General features: G+C 49.2%; 1 protein-coding gene and 1 long non-coding RNA gene across 3 annotated transcripts in view; both read left to right on the top strand.

The window, feature by feature from the left end:
- PCSK6 (proprotein convertase subtilisin/kexin type 6) overlaps positions 1–20,374 on the top strand; it is a 167,341-nt gene that overhangs the window by 6,153 nt on the left and 140,814 nt on the right. The gene's annotated exons all lie outside the window — the stretch shown is intronic.
- Positions 612–2,952, top strand: LOC139038660 (uncharacterized). Its single transcript, XR_011491694.1, has 2 exons — positions 612–1,402; positions 2,684–2,952. It is a non-coding gene; the product is annotated as an uncharacterized lncRNA (long non-coding RNA).

Below are 20,374 nucleotides of genomic sequence, written 5' to 3'. Positions count from 1 at the left end.
AGCCGTCGGCGCACACTGGATCACAGCAGCACAGCGTCGGCAGCTCTCAGAAGTGATGTTTATCTTAAGGGTGGCACTGAGGCGCCGTGCTTGCCCTTGCGTTTCTGCTTTGCCTGGAGTATTGAGCTAATTTGTTGGTTCTGAGTCTGAGCATAAAACAGCAGGCTGGCTGCCAGGGCCCTGAAAGATCTAAGAGCCTTAAATGGTTTTGAACTTTCCTTAAATAGTTTTACTTAAAATAGCTACTGAGCTGAGCGTACCTGGCCCAGAATTTCAGGTGGGCCTTTGTCATTCACTTGTCAACAGAGGAAAATTGTCATGTTGCACACAGCCTGTTCTTACAACCAGGAGCAAGCTGAAGCTTTAGCCAGGTGTTAGAAGTGATGGGCCGGAACTTGTTCCAGTGAATGCTGGGGACTTGGGAGGGATGAGGGGAGCCCAGAACAGCAGTCACTATGTACTGGTTTTTGCTTGGTGGCTATCTTGCTTTTATGCTTTCAACCGGGAGCCATACTCCTGGATGGCCTGTGAATGGCAAGGGCAAGTGTCTAGTGTGAGCTGGGGCGGTGGGGATGGGGCGGTGGTGGTAGGGGGGATAGATAGAACTGTGAGTGCGAAGGTCATGCAGTGTTACGTGTTCCTGTTTGCCCTCTTCATTCAGATGGTAATGGATTGAAGTGGACACGGCTTTATTTGATGGGCAGTATCATGAGTCACTGGGGCTGCAGTGGGTGGAGGTGAACAAAGCTTGAGTTGCAATGCATGGCGCTGGCAGAGACCCCGAGGCAAGGGTCCGAGGACTGAGAACCCGGCCAGGGGGCTAGCCAGCTCTATGGCCTGTTGGGAAAGTTGGTTTAAACTTCTCTTGGCAGAGGCCGGGTGTCGGTCCAGGTGGGGCAGACAAGCCTGAGGGCCCCCTGGGCCCCTGCCTGGTCTTGGACCACAGAGGACTGTCTACACTTTGGGGAACACTCCAGGCTCCTCGGGATCTCTGGGCCCCTGCACAGATCTGGCCTCTAGAAAGCAGTTCCTCTGGTCTTTTCTGGCACCTCTGGCACTGGCGCCCCTCTCTCCAGCCAGCACCCTGACCATGGAGGCCTTCACGATCACGAGTGTCCATGTCCTTTCCAGCTGGGACTGCAGTGTAGCCTTGGCACTGACTGGAGACCTTGGTGTGTGCTTGGGCTTGGCTGGTGGCTCCCTGGGTCTGCTGTCACCATGGAGCCTGGTACTGACCTGCGGGTGCCGCTGGGCCTGTTCGCCGTGAGGAGACCTCGGTCCAGTTAAGCGTGACTTGCTACACATTACAAACCGGGAGGCCGGCGCCCAAAGCCCTCCCTTCTGACTCGCCTGCCTGGTCACCCGCCTGGCAGGGGGCCATCACCCTGTGTCTCAGACTCGGGTAAGCCATTGGGAAAGGAACCTCTCAGCTGGGTGCTGCCACTGACACATGGGCCCGCATGGACCCACCAGCCTCTCGTGCGCATACAGTGCCGGCGCCGGTGTGCTCCGTGCTGTGTGGTCTTTGCGGGCTCCTTCTCCTCCACATTGAGGCTTACTCCTGAGTCTCCACGGTGGGGGAAAAACCCATCCCTCCCCGGGGGCCGCACACAGTCCCTCACAGTCTGAGGCTCTCCCCTGGCTGCGCCCCCCTCCCCCTCCCTGTGGGTCCCAGTTCACCCAGAGCTGGAGGCCTGGAGGGTGCCGCCACCTTTGTGCTCCTGAGCTTCCTGTGCTGTCTGTAACCACGCTTCTCTCTTTGGCTCCTGTTCCCCCCACTTCTCCCCGTCCAGGCCGTGTAGACCCTCCTGCCCCTTCCACCGCCTTCTGCTCTGGCCAGACCCCTCACTCTGCGCTTGCTTCCTCGTGGCTTCCTTGGTGCTGTTCTCTCAGGCGAGAAAGGCTCTCGTTCTGTGGCCCTCCTGGTCAGCGCCTTGTCCTTCCTGGCTGTCTGCTGCTCTGCAGCCATGCCCCTGGGCTCCCAGGCCCCCGTCATGCTGTCTGCCGGCCTGTCTGTGCCTCCACTGGGCTCTGTGCTTCGCGGGCACCTCAGTTCACACCCATCGTCTGGCTGCTCCCCAAGATGAGGTCCGATGGAGATGTCTCTCTGGTGCAGAGCCGTTGGCCCAGGGCAACCTGTGCCTGGCAGACATGCAGACATTGATTCAGACTGTGTTTGTTAAGTGCTCCCCTGGGTGCTGGGCCCTCAGAGTCAAGGGGAAGGCGCCCCTGGGAGAGCCTCTCATGGGGGGCAGAGTGCAGGCATTGTGACTGAGCAGTCAGGCTCCTCTCAGCATCTGGACAGAACCGTCTCCCCTGCACCTCTTATCTGGATCCCTGCTTCTGGGAACCTCAGCGGGCCCTTCCCAGCTCCGTGGTGTGGGAGGAGGAGCTGCCCTGTGATGCTGTAGCTGCCCCCCACCCCCAGTCTGGTCGGCTACATACCCCGGCCCCGCCCCACCCTATAGGGTCCCGTCGTCCTGCCAAGTCCTGGTCTCTGTGAGGTCCAGTGTCTCGGCTCGCGGAGTGTTGGAGACCTGACGGCAGGCATGAGGCCCTGTCCAGCACCACACAGAATGGGATGAACAGCCTTCAGCTCTCGGGAGGGAGCCTTGTGCTCATGGGATGGGACGGGGATCTGCAGCTTGAGTTCCCATGGTAACCAGCCCATCAATGCCCTCAGTGTCAAGACGGTGGCACCGTGGAGAAGAAGAAACAGGCTCATTGTCTCTGCCTTGGCTGCTTGGGCCCAAACCAACCACACTCTGCAGGGCCGGACAGCCCTGGCCACTGTGGGGCACAACCTGGCCAGAAAGGGGCTGTGGGCTTCAGCTTCCTGACCTCCCTGGAGCCTCGTGACTTCCTGCTGCTGGCGCCGTTCTCCTTGTTGGTCTGCTCAATGGGAGAAAGGGCCTGTCTGCCACGGGGGTGAATAAATCACATCCAGTGTCATGGTCGGGTGCTTCCCATTTTTTTTGTGCTATGGTTCTCAGAGATGACCTCCTGTGTTCATGCCATCAGAACCATCATTGCCTGTGAAAGGCCCCGGCCCACCCTGTGATCCTTGTCAGATGCCCCGAGGTGGACAGTTGGGGCAGGAGAGGAGCAAGGGGCAGGCTTGGGGGGCCCTCTCGTCAGATAAGGGCCTAAGGTCCCCTTGTCTGGAGGAGAAGAGGCTGTTCTTTCACTCACCTGTCATAATCCTCCAAGTTGGAAATCAGGGCATCGCTGGGTTCCTCTGCCTTCCTCCCTGGTGCCCGTCTGTGACTCCTCTCTGCCTCCTGGTCGTGCCTGCAGCCTCCTCTCTGCGCCTGGGTTTCTGCTTCCCTGGGCCATTCCCCACCCCAGGCTGTTTGTTCCCTGCCTTGAGATCACAGAGGCTCTTCTGTAGCAGAGCCTAACTGTGTGGCCCTTGGAAGTGAGCTGTCCCCCGCTTCCCCCTGCTTCTGCATCCCCACTCGGAGCCCCCACAGTCGCCGGACACCCCAGCTGGTCCAGACCTTCGCTGAGCCGGAAGTGCGCCGCATGCCTTTTCTTTCTCTGCATCTGTTGTTTTGGGGCTGCCGCTTTAACCTGGGCATCCGTTCCCGTGGAGCTCACCTGGAGAGCCTGCCCCTCTTCAGGACTCACTGAAGTGCTGTTTCCTGTCCTGTCTGCTGCCTGGTGGGGCAGAACTCTGGTCTTCGAGCTCCAGGGCCCCAGCCTGAGAGGGCGCCTGTCTCCCCGCCACCCCGCAGCCTCTTGTGGTCAGACCCCAGGCCCGCTGTCCACTCCCACACTGCTTTCAGAAGCACCGGGGGGACTGGGTCACTTAGCCACTGAGTTCCAGGACCTCTGTCACGACTGCCACCAGTTGGCTCTGAGCTGCCCTTCCTGCTCACCAGGCACTGCTCTGATCATCACCCCTGAGCACTATTAACTCTGTTACACAGATGAGCAAGCTGAGGCACGGAGCAGCTGAGTAAGTCATTGAGGCTCAGGCCCGTCAGAGCAAGGCTTTCCATGGTGGCAGCTTTCATTCCAGCGTCCACTTTGGGAAGGGCTGCGGAGAGCAGGTGGCCGTGGGGCTGCAGTCGGGGTTTCCTAACTGGTGAGGCAGAGGGTGCAGTTCGGGCAGAGGAAATATTGAGATATAGCAGTGCCCCATGTCCAGAAGATGCTGGCACCCTCCTAGCGAGGGGCAGGGCTGAGCTGCACCTTCACACCCTCCCTTCTTACCAGGTCCCTGGGCTAGGGCTGCCCTTCAAAGGCTTAGGTGGCGCTAGCAGTAAAGAATCTGCCAGTGCAGGTTAGACCAAGAGATATGGGTTCAATCCCTGGGTCGGGAAGATCCCCAGGAGGAGGACATGACAACCCACTTCAGGATTCTTGCCTGGAGAATCCCATGGACAGAGGAGCCTGGTGGGCTACAGCCCATGGGGTCACAGAGAGTCAGGACTGAAGTGGCTAGGCACAGATGCATGTGCAGGAATGAAGATAGCCATAGCACTCCTGACCTCTAGAGTCTGAGACTCTCAGGGCAGGAGCTTCTCTTGGGCACCTCCTGTGGCCCGTTGGGGGCCCCGTATTTTCTGCCTTCAATGAGAGTAGAGAACTGTCCAGTAGACACCCAGCCAGAAACCAGAACTGCATAGAAGGGCCTTCGTGACCCAGGGTAGCACCCAGGGTCTGGGTTCCTGGACATGAAACTGTGGTTACTTGATTTTCTTTGTGTAATACCAAAGAATACAGTATGTAGAAAAGTTGGAAAATATGGAAAAGAACAAAAAACACTGAGAAAAGATCATTTATAATTCTACCCCTGCCCCAGAGGAACACTGTTAACATTTTGGGCTGTGCCCTCTTATTGTTTAGTTTTTTTAAACTGTGTGTGTGGGTGTGTGTGCATGTGCATGCATGTTCATTTGTATATCTGGGTATATGGGTGCACACACACGTGTAGAGACAGTTTTAGGCAGATGGTGTTGTATAGTTGTTGCAGCTGTACCTCCTGGGTCTGTAACTGTTCTGTGGTGAAATTTTTAATGACTACTCAGTGCCCTGGTGGTACCTTACCTAATCTTCCCTGACATTTAGGTCAGTGGATTCTTCGTGAGGTCATATTGCTGCTGATGGAGAATGCCAGCTCTGGGTGGGGTGATGCACATGTTCCCCGCCTTCCCCTCCCCCCCACCTGCTGCCAAGCCTCACCCCCGTGGTTCCCACACTGGTTACACCCTACCCCCCATCCTGCATCACCCACCTTGCACAGGGTCCCATACTTGATGACATGTGTCAGTCCAGCTCACAAGAATTCTATGAAGCACTTTTTCCTTATTTGATAAAGCTACTGGTGTGCTGTGTAAATATCCTCCCTTCACAGAGAATTCAAACAGTGAAGATTCGTGAAGAGAAGGACCCCGGATCCCCTGCCTCTCCTCATCCCATTCTCAACTGACCCCTCCCCCAAGACCACCCCATCCACACATTAGTGTCCGTGTGTCCTGTTTTCACGGGGGGTGAATGGGCCATGCCAGATGTACCCAACAGTACATCTTGGAAAGCTCTCTACTGAAGTATGTAGAGATCTGCCTCACTCTTTTGAAGTAGTTTTAAGCTGCTGTATTGAAGCCACATATTTGGTTACAGCATTGCCTTATTAATTCATGTTATTTGATTTTTCTCCAGGCTTTTTTTTTCTGTATCATAAACAACATTGCAGTGATCATTCTTGTTCCTCTTCTCTGTATGAGAATTTCTGTAGGCTACATAATAGCGAAAACAAATAGGAATCGTGAATATGTAAGTCCCCTACATACAAACCTTTAAGTGGTGACTGTTCAAAGATGTGAATGTGCGTTTGCATGTCCACTTACGTGAGTTAGTTCATGTGTCTGGTGTATGCTGTCACGTGCATGCATCCTCTGCATGTGGCTGTGCTCATGTGCACTTTAGTGTATAGTCCTGTACAGAGGACAGCAGTGCATTGTTTTTGTTTCAAGCCCAGGATGTCCAGAAGCAAGCGTGAAAGCAGTGGTGATACTGCTGGTACTACTGTACTTTTCAAGGTACTGTATGATTAAAATTGTTTTCTCTATTTTTTGTGTTTGTTTTTTATTTGATATTTGTGTGAAAAGTATTATAAACCTATTACAGTGCAGTACTATATACCAAGTGTGTTAGTTGGGCACCTGGGCTTACTTTGTTGGACTCAGGAAAAAATTGGACTTAACGATGGTCCTCTCAGAGTGGAACTCATCTATATGTTGGGGACTTACTGTAATAATCACAGATATCTCTTGACCCTTATTATGTGCTTTCCCTGAACTGACTCATTTAATCTTCTTAAGCACCCTGCAAGTAGGTACTGTCATTATCCCCTGTTTACAGAGAGGAAGCTGAGGCACAGGAAGGTTAAGTAACTTGTCCGTGATTGCAGCACTTACCCAAGATCTGAGCTGAGGTGGTCTGGCTCCAGAGGCTGCGGAGCTGCTGAGGCAAAGCTGAGTCCATGGAGTGGGGGTGAGGCAGGGCAGGGCTGGGAAGAGGGAGTAAGGGCTGGTCCAGGCAGGTGGGGCCAGGTGACGCTGCCCACCCCAAGAAAGTAGGTTGGGAGGCCAGGTCCTCAGTGGTCCTCTGGGGAGATTGTCAGTACTATTCTTACAGGTAAAAATCAGCTCTCATGGTTGTTTTGATATGCTCCCCCCCATTACTGTTTAAATTAAATGCTTCTTCATAAACTTAATCACTTTAATTCCTCTCTGAAGGATTTGTTTATATTCTTTGCCCATTTTCCCAGTGGTTCATTTTTCTTTTCTCCTGATGATCTGTAGGTGCCGTCACTCTCTTGTGGTTATGCATCTTCTGTCTGTAAATAGATTCTCCTGTCTGTCACTTTTCTCTGAATGTTGTTCAGAGGGTGTGTTGGCTGCTTGTTTTTGGAGGTAAAATGCACAGTTGCCATTGTGCGCAGGGCTTTGGGCTTGTCACTTATGTGACTGAGTGAACAGGCAGGGTCCCTGTCAACAGCAGAAGAGAACTAAGTAACCATTGCCAGAGGAGTAGTGCAGGGAACACGCAGGTGGGAGCCGCCTGCTTTAGGATGACAGAGTGGGGCTGATTTCCCCTGGGAGGATCGGGGTGGCTTTGTGACTAGTGGCTTTGGACCCAGACCTTGAAGGTCCATGGTTGTCGAAAGCAAAGCGGGGAGAAGCAGGGAGCAGGCTGGCCTGAGGGGGAGCGTTGTTCTACGTTGTCTGGGAGAACGCAGCTGGCTGGCTCGGACAGAGGCATGGTCACGGCGGGGCTGCTTCCAGATGTGTGTGCGGGGTGAGGAGAATCACTAGGGCTATGGGCCAGCAGCGTGGGAGCTGCTGCCTGTGCTGGGATGAGTGGATGGAGGGAGGGGGAGCAGGGTCAACAGAGCCTCGTGGGCACCAAGGCAGCAAGGACGCAGCACCCTCCTGGTGCCTCCCACTGGTTGAGCCCTCAAGAGGTGTGTTGTCAGGAGGGGTGCAGGGCTGGGCTAGGAGAGGGGGATAACCAGGGGAGCTGGGCGGGAAGGGGAGCATAACTTGGGGAATGAGGGACATCCTGGGTGTGGTGTCACCAGAGGTATAGCAGGCATTTGTCGGGTGCTAGTGTGAAGCCTGACGCTTTGCAGGGACTGGGTGGGAAGGTGCATTCGGCTGCTATCGCCCCTGGGACACCGCCTTGGCGCCACTGATGACTGTCTATGTGTCCTCTCACATGCCTGAAGCCCTGTCAGACCCCATGTACCTGGATCTGTGCCTCCTTGCCCCAGTCAGAGTTTCTTTAGGTATGTCCGACTGAGGACAGTGTTCAAAATGGGAAAGTAAGTCCGTTTCTGGGCACTTGGTCTAACACATGGCTTGATCTTTGGTTGTTTTCCTAAACATAAGCAAGTTTATGCAAGAATCCCTACTTGGGTTCTTTTTGGTTAAGCCTAATTTCTATAAAAAGGAAAGAAACCTTACTTCTGTCCTGCCCTCAAAGTAGCCATTCATGCCTGAGTTTGTTCAGTCTTATGCACGTCTCATAGTTTCTCTTTTGAAGAAATGTGATGCTGTCAGCCACAGACCAGCAGCAAGGCTTGTTTCCATGGGTTAAACAAGTTTCTGTGCCACGACTTTCCCATCCCAGAGCCTCACACCCTGCATTTAGGCACAAGAGGCAGAAGCGCATTTATGGGAATGAACGCTTTCTGTTCCTGGAGTTTCATGTCCTTATACAACATGACCTCTCTGCTACTTTCTAGGCTTTTTTGTTTGTTTGTTTTTAGTTAGCTTTTTCAACGAATGTGGGTTTCTGCCTTCCTCTGATACATTGTCACACAAGGAAGATCAGAAAACCAAACTGTTCCTTCTCACACCAAATAGACCTGAAAGCCAAAGGAAACCCCAGGGGTAGAATGGGTTCGCTGCCTCTGGAAGTTCATCTCTGAGGCTCGTTTCCAGGCCCAGGACTAACCACCCTGCATGATGACAAGCTGTGTCACTCTTGTTCCAGCCAAGGAAGTGCATTTCCAAAACCTAACCAGGAGCATCTTTCCACTTCCCACCTTTACTTTTACTCTCAAAGGGCCTTGCATGTGTTGGTGTTTTCTTCTTATGTCAGAATTTCAATTTCTCTATAGAACCATAGAAACACCTCTCTTCAAGCCAACTGGTTTTAAAACCAGCTGTCATTTCAGTCATGTCCGACTGTTTGTGACTCCACGGCCTGTAGCCTGCCGGGCTCCTCTGTTCATGGGATTCTCCAGCCAGGAATACTGGACTGGGTTGCTATTTCCTTCTCCAGGGGACCTTCCTGATGCAGGGATTGAATCCGTGTTATTTCTGTCTCCTGCATTGGCAGGTGGATTCTTTATTGCTGACTCCACCTGGGAAGCCTGAAAGTTGGTTTTACTTTCCAGCAATTGGTTCCTTTCCTGAAGTTCATCACTAGTAGTCTTTGAGCATGGTCTGAGCTGACGGCTGTGCAGCCTGGGCTTGTCCTGGGGCCAGGCAGCCGCTCAGCCTTCTCCTGGGGTTGCCCCTGTGCGTTGAGAGTCCTTTTCTTTTGGCAAAGTCGAGGTAATTGTTTGTGTGCTCGCCACTGCTTCCCTCCTGTCCATGTCTGTGTTTTACTTGAACCGTATGGTTGGGATGTGTGAGTTAGGCTCCAAGTCTCCAGGCAGGGCTGCATTCCTGCATGCACCCTGGGCTTGGAAGAGATGCTCAAAGATTGTTACAGACAGTGCACGCAGCCCCCAGGGAATAACCATCTCACCAGAACTGCCCAGTCCCTTCTAAATGATGCACCTTTCTTCCCAGGTCTCCTGGGGGAGGTTTGTGAGCATTGAGTTCAGTTTGATTTCTGTATCGTAACAGAAGTCTTCATAACAGAAGATGACATGTTGGCTGCTGCGACCAGCATTCCTGTGGCTAGCAGGAGCTGGTGCCATGGTTTCCCAGGTCGTGGACATTTGCTGAGGGAACCAGGCTAGTATGTGTGGCTGTCCATCAGAGCGAGTCACCAGCTGCCTGACCCTGCCCCCGCCCCCCATCTCCGCCGCCACTGGTTTCTCAGAAATCAGGGGCGGGGGAGCACTTCTGTTTTCTCCCCAAGATTATGGAGTTCCCTGGGTTGTTCAGTTTGTTTATCCCAATTCTTTGAGTGGCTAAGGTCCACCAGTAGAATGGGTAAGCAGTGTGTCACTTTCCTATAGTGGGCATCTGTCCTCAGCAGTAAAGAGAAGAAGACAGTTGGTATGTAACATCAGGGTGAACCTCACAGACTCTGCAGAGTGTAAAAGAAGCCTTACACCAAAGAGTCATATGATTTCATTTCTTGTTGTTATTCAGCCACTCAGTTGTGTTCAACTGTTTGTGAGCCCATGGACTGCAGCATGCCAGGCTTCCCTGTCCTTCACCATCTCCCAGAGTTTGCTCAAACTCATGTCCGTTGAGTCAGTGATGCCATCCAATCATCTCATCCTGTCATCCCCTTCTGCTGCCCTCAATGTTTCCCAGCATCAGGGTCTTTTCCACTGAGTTGGCTCTGCATCAGATGGCCAAAGTATTGGAGCTTCAGCTTCAACATCAGTCCTTCCAGTGAATATTCAGGGTTGATTTCCTTTAGGTTTGACTGGTTTGATCTCCTCGCAGTCCAAGGGACTCAAGAGTCTTCTCCAGCACTGCAGTTCAAAAGCGTCAATTTTTCAGCGCTCAGCCTTCTTTGTAGTCCAACTCTCACATCCATATATGACTACTGGAAAAAACATAGCTTTGACTATTTGGACCTTTGTTGGAAAGTGATGTCTCTGCTTTGTAATACACTGTCTAGGTTTGTCATAGTTTTTCTTCCAAAGAGCAATCGTCTTTTCGTTTCATGGCTGCAGTCATCGTCCGCAGTGATTTGAAAATCAAGTCTGTCAGTTTCCATTGTTTTCCCATCTATTTGCCATGAAGTGATGGGACTGGATTCTATGATCTTAGTTCTTTGAATGTTTAGTTTTAAGCCAGGTTTTTCACTCTCCTCTTTCACTTTCATCAAGAGGCTCTTTAGTTCCTCTTCACTTTCTGCCATAAAGGTGGTGTCATCTGTATATCTGAGGTTGTTGGTATTTTTCCTAGCAATCTTGATTGCAGCTTGAGCTTCTTCTAGCCCAACATTTCACATGATGTATTCTGCATATAACTTAAATAAGCAGCGTTCATTTCTATAACAGGCAAAATCCACCTGTGAGAGTGGGATAGCAAGTAATGTGTGGACTTCCTGGAAAGGGGTGTGGGGAGGCATTCTGTGCTGATGGCTATGTTCTCTGTCATGAAGGGGATTTGGGGTCATACAGGTGCAAACATTGATCAAAACTCAACAAATTTATTATCTCACCATATGTAAATTTTACTTCAGAGGAGAAAATCTGTGAGCAAATGCTAAACTCTCCTGATGGTGTGGATGTTGAGATGTTTAGAGGAAATGTACTATTACTGTGGTTTACTTTGGATGCACTAGAAGTAAGGGATTGATGGATAGACAGAGGCCTGGGTACACAGAAATGTGAGTAACTTCAGTGATTATGTCAATGGGGCAGTCAAGGTGGTGGGTATGCGGGTGTTTCCAGTTCTTTCAGCTTTCTGTATGTTTGTAAATTTCCACAGTAAATGTTGGGGAGGAAAAGACTCTTAGGGGCGTGGTGGGCATAGGGTAGATTCAGGAGAAATCCCCTGCTGTCCTGACAGGCTTGTCAGTTTGTGTTCAGAGATAAAGAAGAGAAGCCTATTGGTTTAGTGGGGCAAAGAGGTCATCAGAGAAATCCCATGGAATCTGTGCTTGGGGGATGGACACTTTGGTAAGGTGAGCTCTAGGGTCATGCTCACATCTGGCAGGATTACTGTGGCTCTCTGAGCCCAGGGACAGAGAGATTCGGCCAGGGGAGATGCACCCAGGGCACAGTGCTGAGTGGAGGCCTGCCGTCTGAGGGCCTTCCTGCAGAGGGGAGATAAGCTTTCCACAGACAGCCTGGCACCGCGGTGCAGGTCTGGGGTGCTGGCCTGCTGCTTATCTTCTCAGGCCTGGTCTGCGGTGCTTCTATAGTTCCAGGATTTGAATTATCTGTACAGACTTTTCAGCCCCTCTTTTTTTTTAAATCATAGAAGTTATTATTTTTTTTAATCACCTGCAATTTGAAAACAATCAGCAATTACTAAAAAGTTTTCTGAAAAAGAAGGCAAAATGATACTTTGATCTCAAAGATGTAGTGTGACCTGCAGGTAACAATGAACATTTGGTGGTAATACAAATAGCCATTGAAATCATTCTGAATGGGAAGGTTTGTTGTCATCAGCAGTAGTAGCTGCGAGAATGGAATAACCATTGGTGCCATTGGTTGAAGCCTTTTGCGGATCCAGGCAGTGTTGGATTGAACAGGACTAGTGGTGTTCTGGTGGGGGGCTGCCCTATGCTGGGGCCCTGCCCCTGCTTACCGAGGAGCTGCCCCAGACCAGATGCACCAGAGACCACCAACGTCAGGCTTCTCACAGAGCCTCTGCCTAGGGAGGAAGCTCCCGGTCTGCTGGTAAGTAATTTAGGGCATGTGTGAGAAGCGGGGGTAGGGAGAGCAGAGAAGAATGAAAGCATTATTCTAAGAAGCTGATCTTATTTATAGATTCTCCTAATTCTATTAAAATGAAGGCCAGAGGGTTATAAAACTTGGAACACACAACACGTAATAGTCATGAAAGGACGTTAAGCGAAAATAGGGAACAGTAGTAAAATGAGAAGACATTCTCAGTGTGACGGTTTTCTGAAATAAAATCGTCCTTGGGCACACTGTATGGGGAGAGTGAGTTAAAATGAGGAGAGAACTTGGAAGGAAACAGAAAACATTTCATAATGAAAAGGGGAAAGTGTTAGTCAACTCAAGGGGAAAACAAAGATTACACTAATTACATTAAGCGACAAATAAATAAAATGCCATCATTGTAAAGAGAAATAAAACTAATTAAATACTTAATGTGCTTTAAGAGGGGTTAGCAAAATAAAGTGTATTAACTGTGATTAAATATATAAGCAGCCGTAATTTTCCTGCTTTGTCCCAGTGGCTAGGATAGTGCCCGACCTCCTGCATGTAAAACAAGGGATTTTTTTATTCCTGACATAGCACATTGATGTTTGTGTGTCATAAAACAAAATAATGAACCCTCGTATTATTAATAGAAAAGCCAGAATCAAACAAATGCTTTTAAATGAATGAATTTATGAATGAATAAGGAGTTAAAAAATACACGCTCAAAATGGAAAGCAACAGAACCACCTTCTAAGATAAAAATCTGACAAATGAAGATGTGAAGGAGGTGGTTCTCTTTAGTGCCAGTAACTTAAGCTTTCTCTGCATTTTCTGCTGGAAAGCAGAGTTACTGGTACCCCTGACAATCAGATGCTTTGAAAGTGCCAGGCCTGAAGTGAACATGGATGCGTGTTAATGCTGATAATCTTATCCTCACCACTGTGGTGTCTGTTAATACCAAATGAGAGGGAAGTGGCATGTCCTTTCAGTGTCAGGCCCTGGAGTCAGACTAGGAGAACACTGTCTGTTTTTAAAGTAGGGCTTCAAAGCTTCCCAAAGGTGTCATGGAAAAGATTTCAGACATACTGCTCCTTTTACCTTTTGTCTTTTTTGAGGGGAAAAGATGAGCTGATGTGAAAAGTTTAGGATGGGGAAGGTAGAAAAAAGCCAGACCAAGAAAGAGCTGATGAGCCATGGGGTAGCCTGGACATCCGGGCCACAAAGCCTGCCCACCAGTTCTCCGGGAGACACCTGGTTGGTGGCCACTCGAGCCAGCCCGTGTGGGATTCACCCTTCTCAGTCATCCCCCTGCCAGACTCTTGTCCACCATCACGATGTTAGAGAGGACACTCCTGCTTGGAACGAATTGGTTAATGATTCTCTTTGGAGGATGAAAGAAGAGTTTAGATTCAGTAAAACTTATTGTCAGTTAGCCAGTGTGGGCACCTGGGAGCCAGTGAACAAACTCATGAAGGAATAGTTTGTTCCCTGCACACAGCAGTTGGGGCGTGGAGTGGCTCTATGACTCGGCCTGGCTCTGTGATGCCCATTTGCCTGTTGACTATAACTGACAGGTCCACTTTCACCCCCATGGAGAATGGTGTGCCTAGAAGTGCTGAATTTTATCCTTTTCTCAAGTCATTCTCAGTCTGGACATCACTCAGCAGGGCCTGCACAGAACACGGACTCTCCTGATTCAGAGAGCAAGAGTCAGACTGGGGCTCTGGGACAGGAGACACGAGGTGGGTGGTTTTCTCTTCTACTGCTCCTCCCACAAAAGCCAGATCACCCCACTGCACCTGTTTTCCACTTTATTGGGCTATTTTGATATGGTCGCTCTTGCCGTCAGAACCAGTGGCCAAAACAGACTGTAGGATTGGAAGAGTGGGGTTCTAATCCCAACACTTTGTTTGCGGGTGGTCAGCAGTTGATGTCTCTGGGTGTCAGGTCACACACTGATCTGTAAAGTGTGGGTGTGATCATCACTTTCCAAACAGCATTGTCATCTGGCTGTTGTGAACATCACAGCGTGGACTTCTTCCTGTGTGACTGAGAGGGCAGACATTATCAGTGCAGCCGTTCGTGAGCTCGCTGGACCGACAGATGCTCTGACAGGCCTCTCTTGTGGACACTGTGACCTCCCAGCCCAGGACCCAGCCCCATTTACCAGTACCTGCTGTGGCCCCTCACCTACATCTTGCCTGGGTGGGTTCCATACTGATTCTGGAGGAACCATGGAACACTGGGTGTTTTGTTTACGGCATCCTGGGATCACGGTCCACCTTGATCTGTGAGGGCTGAGCTACCAAAGGACCAGATTGCTACAGTTTAAGCAGTGATCTGAACGCTCCCCTGCTGATGCTGGAGGGATTTCATTCTGCCAGGGAATAGGACAGTGTGCCAGCAATTTCAGAGCATCACAGAACAGGAGCTAGGGATCATTGAGATGCTAAACCAGAGGATGGTGCCTGAAACAAAGGGGGCTCTGACCTAGCTGCTGTGGGAACTCAGAGGGGACCATGGAAGCAAGCTGGTCTCAGGATTTGGTCTCCAGCCAGCGAGACATCTGCACCAATAACCAACCAGTGGAATGTGCTAGGTTGTCTGAGAGGTGTGGAAGTGATACTGGAGGACTGGGCACTGGGGATCACTTCTACCTTCTGAAGGAAAATAGGATGATGAAGATGACAGGATGGGGAGAAGGATGAGGATGATGGTTAGGTTGATGTTGATGAAGAGGAGGAGGATATGGAGGGTGATGGTGAGGATAATGATAGGACGAGGATGTTGATGATGATAAGAATGATGAGAATGGTGATGGGGAGGATGGGGAGGCTGATGGTGATAGTGACAGTAAGGGTAATGAGAGGAGGAGGAGGATTATGAGGAAGAGGATGATGATGGTGATTATAAGGGTGATGGTGACAATTACAAGAATGGTTAACTCTTACTGGGCCAGAAACTGCTCTAAGTGCTTGACCTCCATGATTCCTTACAGCCTCCTCCTCACAGTGGATGCCTCTCCTGCTCCCATGTGACAGATGAGGAAACAGCCCGGAGAGGTTAAGTAACATATACAGATTAGATATGGCAGAACCAGAGCTGACCACACACTCACTTCTCCTATGTTACCTTTGAAACATGTTATTCAATGCATATAAAATATTTCCCACAACATATATGCTCATTATTAAAAAGCATAAAAATAGAACTATTGACACCACCACCCAGCCCAGAAAGTAGACGATTATCAACATTACTTACATATTCCTTTTTCATCTTACCACTGTTAAAAGGTAAACCAAGGCATATTACAAGTTTTAGGAATTTAATTGAGCAAAAATCAGTTTGAATCAGGCAGCACCAAATTGGAAGTGGATATTAGTGCCGTGTGAACACAGGAGCAAGACTTTTATAAAGGAGAAGGAGAAGCAAAGTGAGGAAGTGATCTGATTGGCTGTTGCTTCAACGGCTGCCTTATTTGGGAAAGCTTAGTTAGCTGATCCTGATTGGCTGCCCTTAGGTTCTGATTTCTTAACCTTGAGGCATTTACAGGCTTGGGTTTGGTTTGCTTACGTGGGCTGCTAAGGCAGTAGAGCCACCTCAGCCTAATGGCCTGCTTGTTTAATTAATTTAACCCCACCCTGCCCACACCTCTCCAGCCCCACAGGGTAACCACTGTCCAAACAGTACATGTGTCACAGGTGTAGGTATGCTTAGACTGTACCTTGCTTCATTTTGCTTTTGAACTCTGTAAAAGCTGAAGCTCCAGTACTTTAGGCCACCTGATGCGAAGAGCTGACTCATTGGAAAAGATGCTGATGTTGGGAAAGATTGAAGGCAGGAGGAGAAAGGGGAGACACAGGATGAGATGGTTGGATGGCATCAGCGACACACGATGGACATGAATTTGAGCAAACTCTGTGAGATGGTGAAGAACAGGAAAGCCAGGCGTGCTGCAGTCCATGGGGTCGCAGGATATGACTGAGCGACTAAACAACAGCAACAAGAAGTGATATACCATGTGTGGTGTTCTGGGACTTTCTTTTTTCTTTTCTTTTCACTAACATCAAGTTTCTAAGGCTCAGCTACATTGTAGCCATAGCCCCAGCATAGCTGTGGTTCATTTCACCTCTCTACAATATTCTTCAGCCCCCAAATCATCATGTGCGTGTCCTTCTCCCAGCAATAAATGAATGTGATTTCTCCTAAGAACATGGTTGCTAGAACAGCCCTGTGCATGCCCTCTGGTTCGTGTATGTCAGGGTTTCTCTGGAGCATGTGCCTAGAATTGGGATGACTGGATTTGTGTATACTGCATACCAATGCTTTGCCAGTTACAAGTGTAGGAAATAGCATTTCCAAGTTTGTGAATTTTTAAAAAAATCTTGTGTGTCTTCTGATTAAATAGGAAAATTAACTGTTACATAATTGTATGCATCAGTCTTTTCTCTTTTTTATAGCAGTTTTATGAAGATATAATTCATGAGCCATATAACTTACCTGTTTAAAATGTACAGTTCATTTTTTTTTTGTTAGTGTATTCATAGAGTTGTGCTACCATCACTACAATCAGGTCTAGAGCATTTCATCACCGCAGAAAGAAACCCCACACCCACTGGCTGCCATGCCTCATCATGCCCTGGCTGCCCCAGTCCTAAGCATCAACTAATCTACTTTCTGTCTCTACAGAGTTGCTTACTCTGGACATTTCACACGATGGAATGATAGAGTGTGTGGTCTTTTTTGTGACTGACTTCTTTCCCTTAGCACAATGGTCTCCAACCTTTTTGGCAGCAGGGACAGGTTTAATGGACGACAAGTTTTCCAGTGACTGAGGAAGGGGAGTATGGTTTTGGGATGATTCCAGCACATTACATTTATTGTGCACTTTGTTTCTATTATTACTACATTATGATATATAATGAAATAATTGTACCACTCACCATAGTGCAGAATCAGTGGGAGCCCTGAGCTTGTTCTCCTGCACCTGGATGGTCCCATCTGGGAGTGACAGGAGACAGTGACACCCCAAATGTGTTGCTTATGTCTTCTCTGGAATCTCGTGTTGGTTGCTGTCACTGCAGAAAACCCTGCTTCACAAAGATGGGATACTGGAAATGGAAGCAAGCTTTTCAATACTTTTGTGCAATCTCAGGATATTCTGCCTTGACTTTAATCCAGAATGTATGGAGATTTGAAGTTGTCTCAAACATACTTTTTAGGCCACTGTCATTTGTGATCTCAAGCAGTTGATCTTCTAGCACAGATAAAGTCAGTTCATCTGGCTTATTCACAGGTGGGTGGCAGATTCATTCATTCTCAGTCTGGGGGTCTTTCATGGTTGGAAAATAAGGCTCAAACTCTTAGTCTCTTTCAAAATCTCTGCTACTGTTGGAAAGGTCAAAAGTCCCAATGTTCACTCATCGCCCCCATAATTCCAGTTTGGCTTTGATGCAGTCGCTTCATCTGCCGGCTTGAGCATAGTTGTCATTCTTCCCTGAAGTGATAGATTGAGTTAGTTGAGCAGGTTGAATATGTCACAGAAGTAAGCAAGTTTTGTGACCCATTCTGTGTCACTGAAATGTGCTGCCAGTGGGAGCTGCTTTTCTAAAAGAAATCTCTCCACACTGTGGAGACTCACATTCAGAAGCAACCTCTTTGACACGAGTAGTGAAACCCAGAAGACATTCAGTCATGGCAGCTGCTCCATCTGAGCATATACAGACACAAAATGACCAACTCAGTGTTCCTGATACGTGAACATTTAGAGGCTTAAATAGTTCTGCAACTGTGATGTTGATTGGCAACAAAAGTGCACATAACCCATTCACCTGCACATCCTCCTGAAAAAAATCTCACACAGAAACAAGTGTTGTCTTGTCAACACAGGTAGACTCATCAGACCTCTCTGCTAATGATAATCTGTATTTGTAACTGCTCCCCAGCACTAGCATCACTGCCTCAGCTCCATCTCAGATCATCAGGTGTTAAGATTCTCATAAGGAGCAAGCAACCTAGATGCTTCACATGCGCAGTTCATAGCAGGCTTCATACTCCTGTAAGAATCTACTGCCACCACTGATCTGACAGGAGGCGGAGCTTAGGTGGTCATGCGAGTGATGGGGAGTGGCTGTAAATACAGACGATGCTTCGCTGGTTTGCTGCTGACCTCCTCCTGTGCAGCCTGCTTCCTAACAGGCCACAGATGGGTACTAGTCCATAGCCTGGGAGTTGGAGACCACTGCCATAGCATGCTTTTAAGATTCACTCATTTGAGTATGTTCCAGTACTTTATTCTTTTTATTTCCAAATAATATTCCAAATATTCCTCTGTTTGTATATGCCAGTATCTGGATATTTTATTTGTCTGTCAGTTGATGGACATTGAGGTTATTTTTGTTCTGCTCTTTTGGCTCTTGTGAGTAATGCTGCTGTGGACGTTTGTATGTAAGTTTTGTGTGGAGCTATGCTTTTACTCCCTTAGGGTTATACGGAAGAGTGGAATTGCTGGGTCATGTGGTAGCTCTCTTTGACCTATTGAGAAGCCACTGGATTGCTTTCTAAAGTAGCTCTGTCACTTTACAATCTCTCCAGCAGTGTATGAGTTTTCCAGTTTGTCCACAGTCTCATCAACAATACTTGCTATCATCCTTCTTTTGTATTGTACCCATCCTAGTGCTGTTGTGGTTGTGGTTTGCATTTTCCTGATAGCTGATACTGTTGAGCATCTTTCCATGGGCTTTTGGCCTCTTGCATGTCTTCTTCAGAGAAATATCTGCTGAGATCATTTGTCCACTTATAATTGTTTTGTCTTTTATTATTGCATATTTTAGACACAAGTCCCTTACCAGCTATGTTATTTGCAATTACTTCCTCCCATTCTGTGTATTTACATTTTCTTAGTGGTGCCCTTTGCAGCACAAAGGTGGGTTTTTTTTTTTTTTGTCCATTCTTTCATTCTCTGTCTTTTAATTGGTATATTTAGGCCATTCACATTTAAAATCATTGCTGATATCATTGACTTAATATCATTTGTTCTTCTTCCTGCTTTTTATACCTCCTCTAATTATAATGGAGCATCTTAATGATTCTGTTTTATTTCCTCACATAACACATCAATTATAATTCTTTAAAGTATTTTTTTTTAGAGATTTCCTTAGAGTTCACTATATATACTGTAAACTAGTTTATGTCCACCTTCAAATAGCCCTGTGCCACTTGAAAGTTAGTGCAGGCACCTTGTGATAGAGTCTTCCCAGTTTCTCCCTCCTGCCCTGGTGATGCCGGTCGTCAGGGGGAGTGCTTCCTGTGCTCTTGTTGAAGAAGCCCCTCTGTACCCGAGGTCAGCAGTCTCTCCCATGCTCTCCGCCAGTGTCGCAGAGGGCAGCAGACGGCTCTGTGGCCTTTCCTTTAGAATAGCCCCATCCCAGCACCCCAGAGCAGGTCAGGGTGTGTCATCATTCCCTGGCACGTGTGCTGGGCTCTGTGTTCTGTAGCTGGGAAGTGAACCAGGAGGTCCCTCGGGGGCACTGGACTCACTGTCAGGCAGACCCAGTCCATGAACAGAATAGAACAGAATGTTGCCATCCCATCACCCCAGAGACGTCCCTCGGGGGCACTGGACACGCTTTCAGGTGGACCCAGTCCTTGGACAGGACATACCAGAACACATGGAAGGTTCTGTCAGTTCAAGGCAGATCCTGTGGGCCAGGGTGGTATTTCAGGGATGTGGGACCAGTGCGGATGCAGAGCTTGAGTCTGATGTCCACCGGAAGGTCTGGGTGTCCCCAGTGTACCCTGACCCGAGAAGGGTCTGAGGGCATGGCGGAAGGCCCTCACTCATGCCAGCTGCTCTTGTCCAGTCCACCCCGAAGGCAGTTCCTGTGGTCGCCGGGGGGCTCTGGGTCTGGGCACTGAGATCCTGGGGACTCTACTGCATGGGGCACAGTGGCTCAGTGGGCTTCAGCTTCCACATATCAAGGGGCTGCCCCTCTTTTCCTGGGTTCACGCCACCTCTGTCATCACCTCACCCCCTCCTGGCCTCTGTCAGCTGTGTCTGTCACCTGCCTTGACTTCAGAATCCTTGGTTCCCACTGAGAGGTGGTGGGGTGGAGCAGCCCTGTCACCTGCCAGACAGAGAGGACAGCTACCTTGAGCCTGTAAGGGATGCTGCCCTGCCCCCAAGCACGCTCTTACCCCTTGGTGAGCAGTTTCCAGGAGACTGAGCCCTTCACTTTTACCCACTGACACCAACAGCAGCAGGGACGACCCTTTTGGAGATGGAGATGAAAACCTCTGAGGCGGGCCTGGCTGTTGGAT

Source organism: Odocoileus virginianus, chromosome 16 (genome assembly GCF_023699985.2).
Source record: "Odocoileus virginianus isolate 20LAN1187 ecotype Illinois chromosome 16, Ovbor_1.2, whole genome shotgun sequence".
NCBI lineage: Eukaryota > Metazoa > Chordata > Mammalia > Artiodactyla > Cervidae > Odocoileus > Odocoileus virginianus.
Note: the sequence above shows the minus strand (reverse complement) of the source record. Positions and strands in the feature narration are given on the sequence as shown.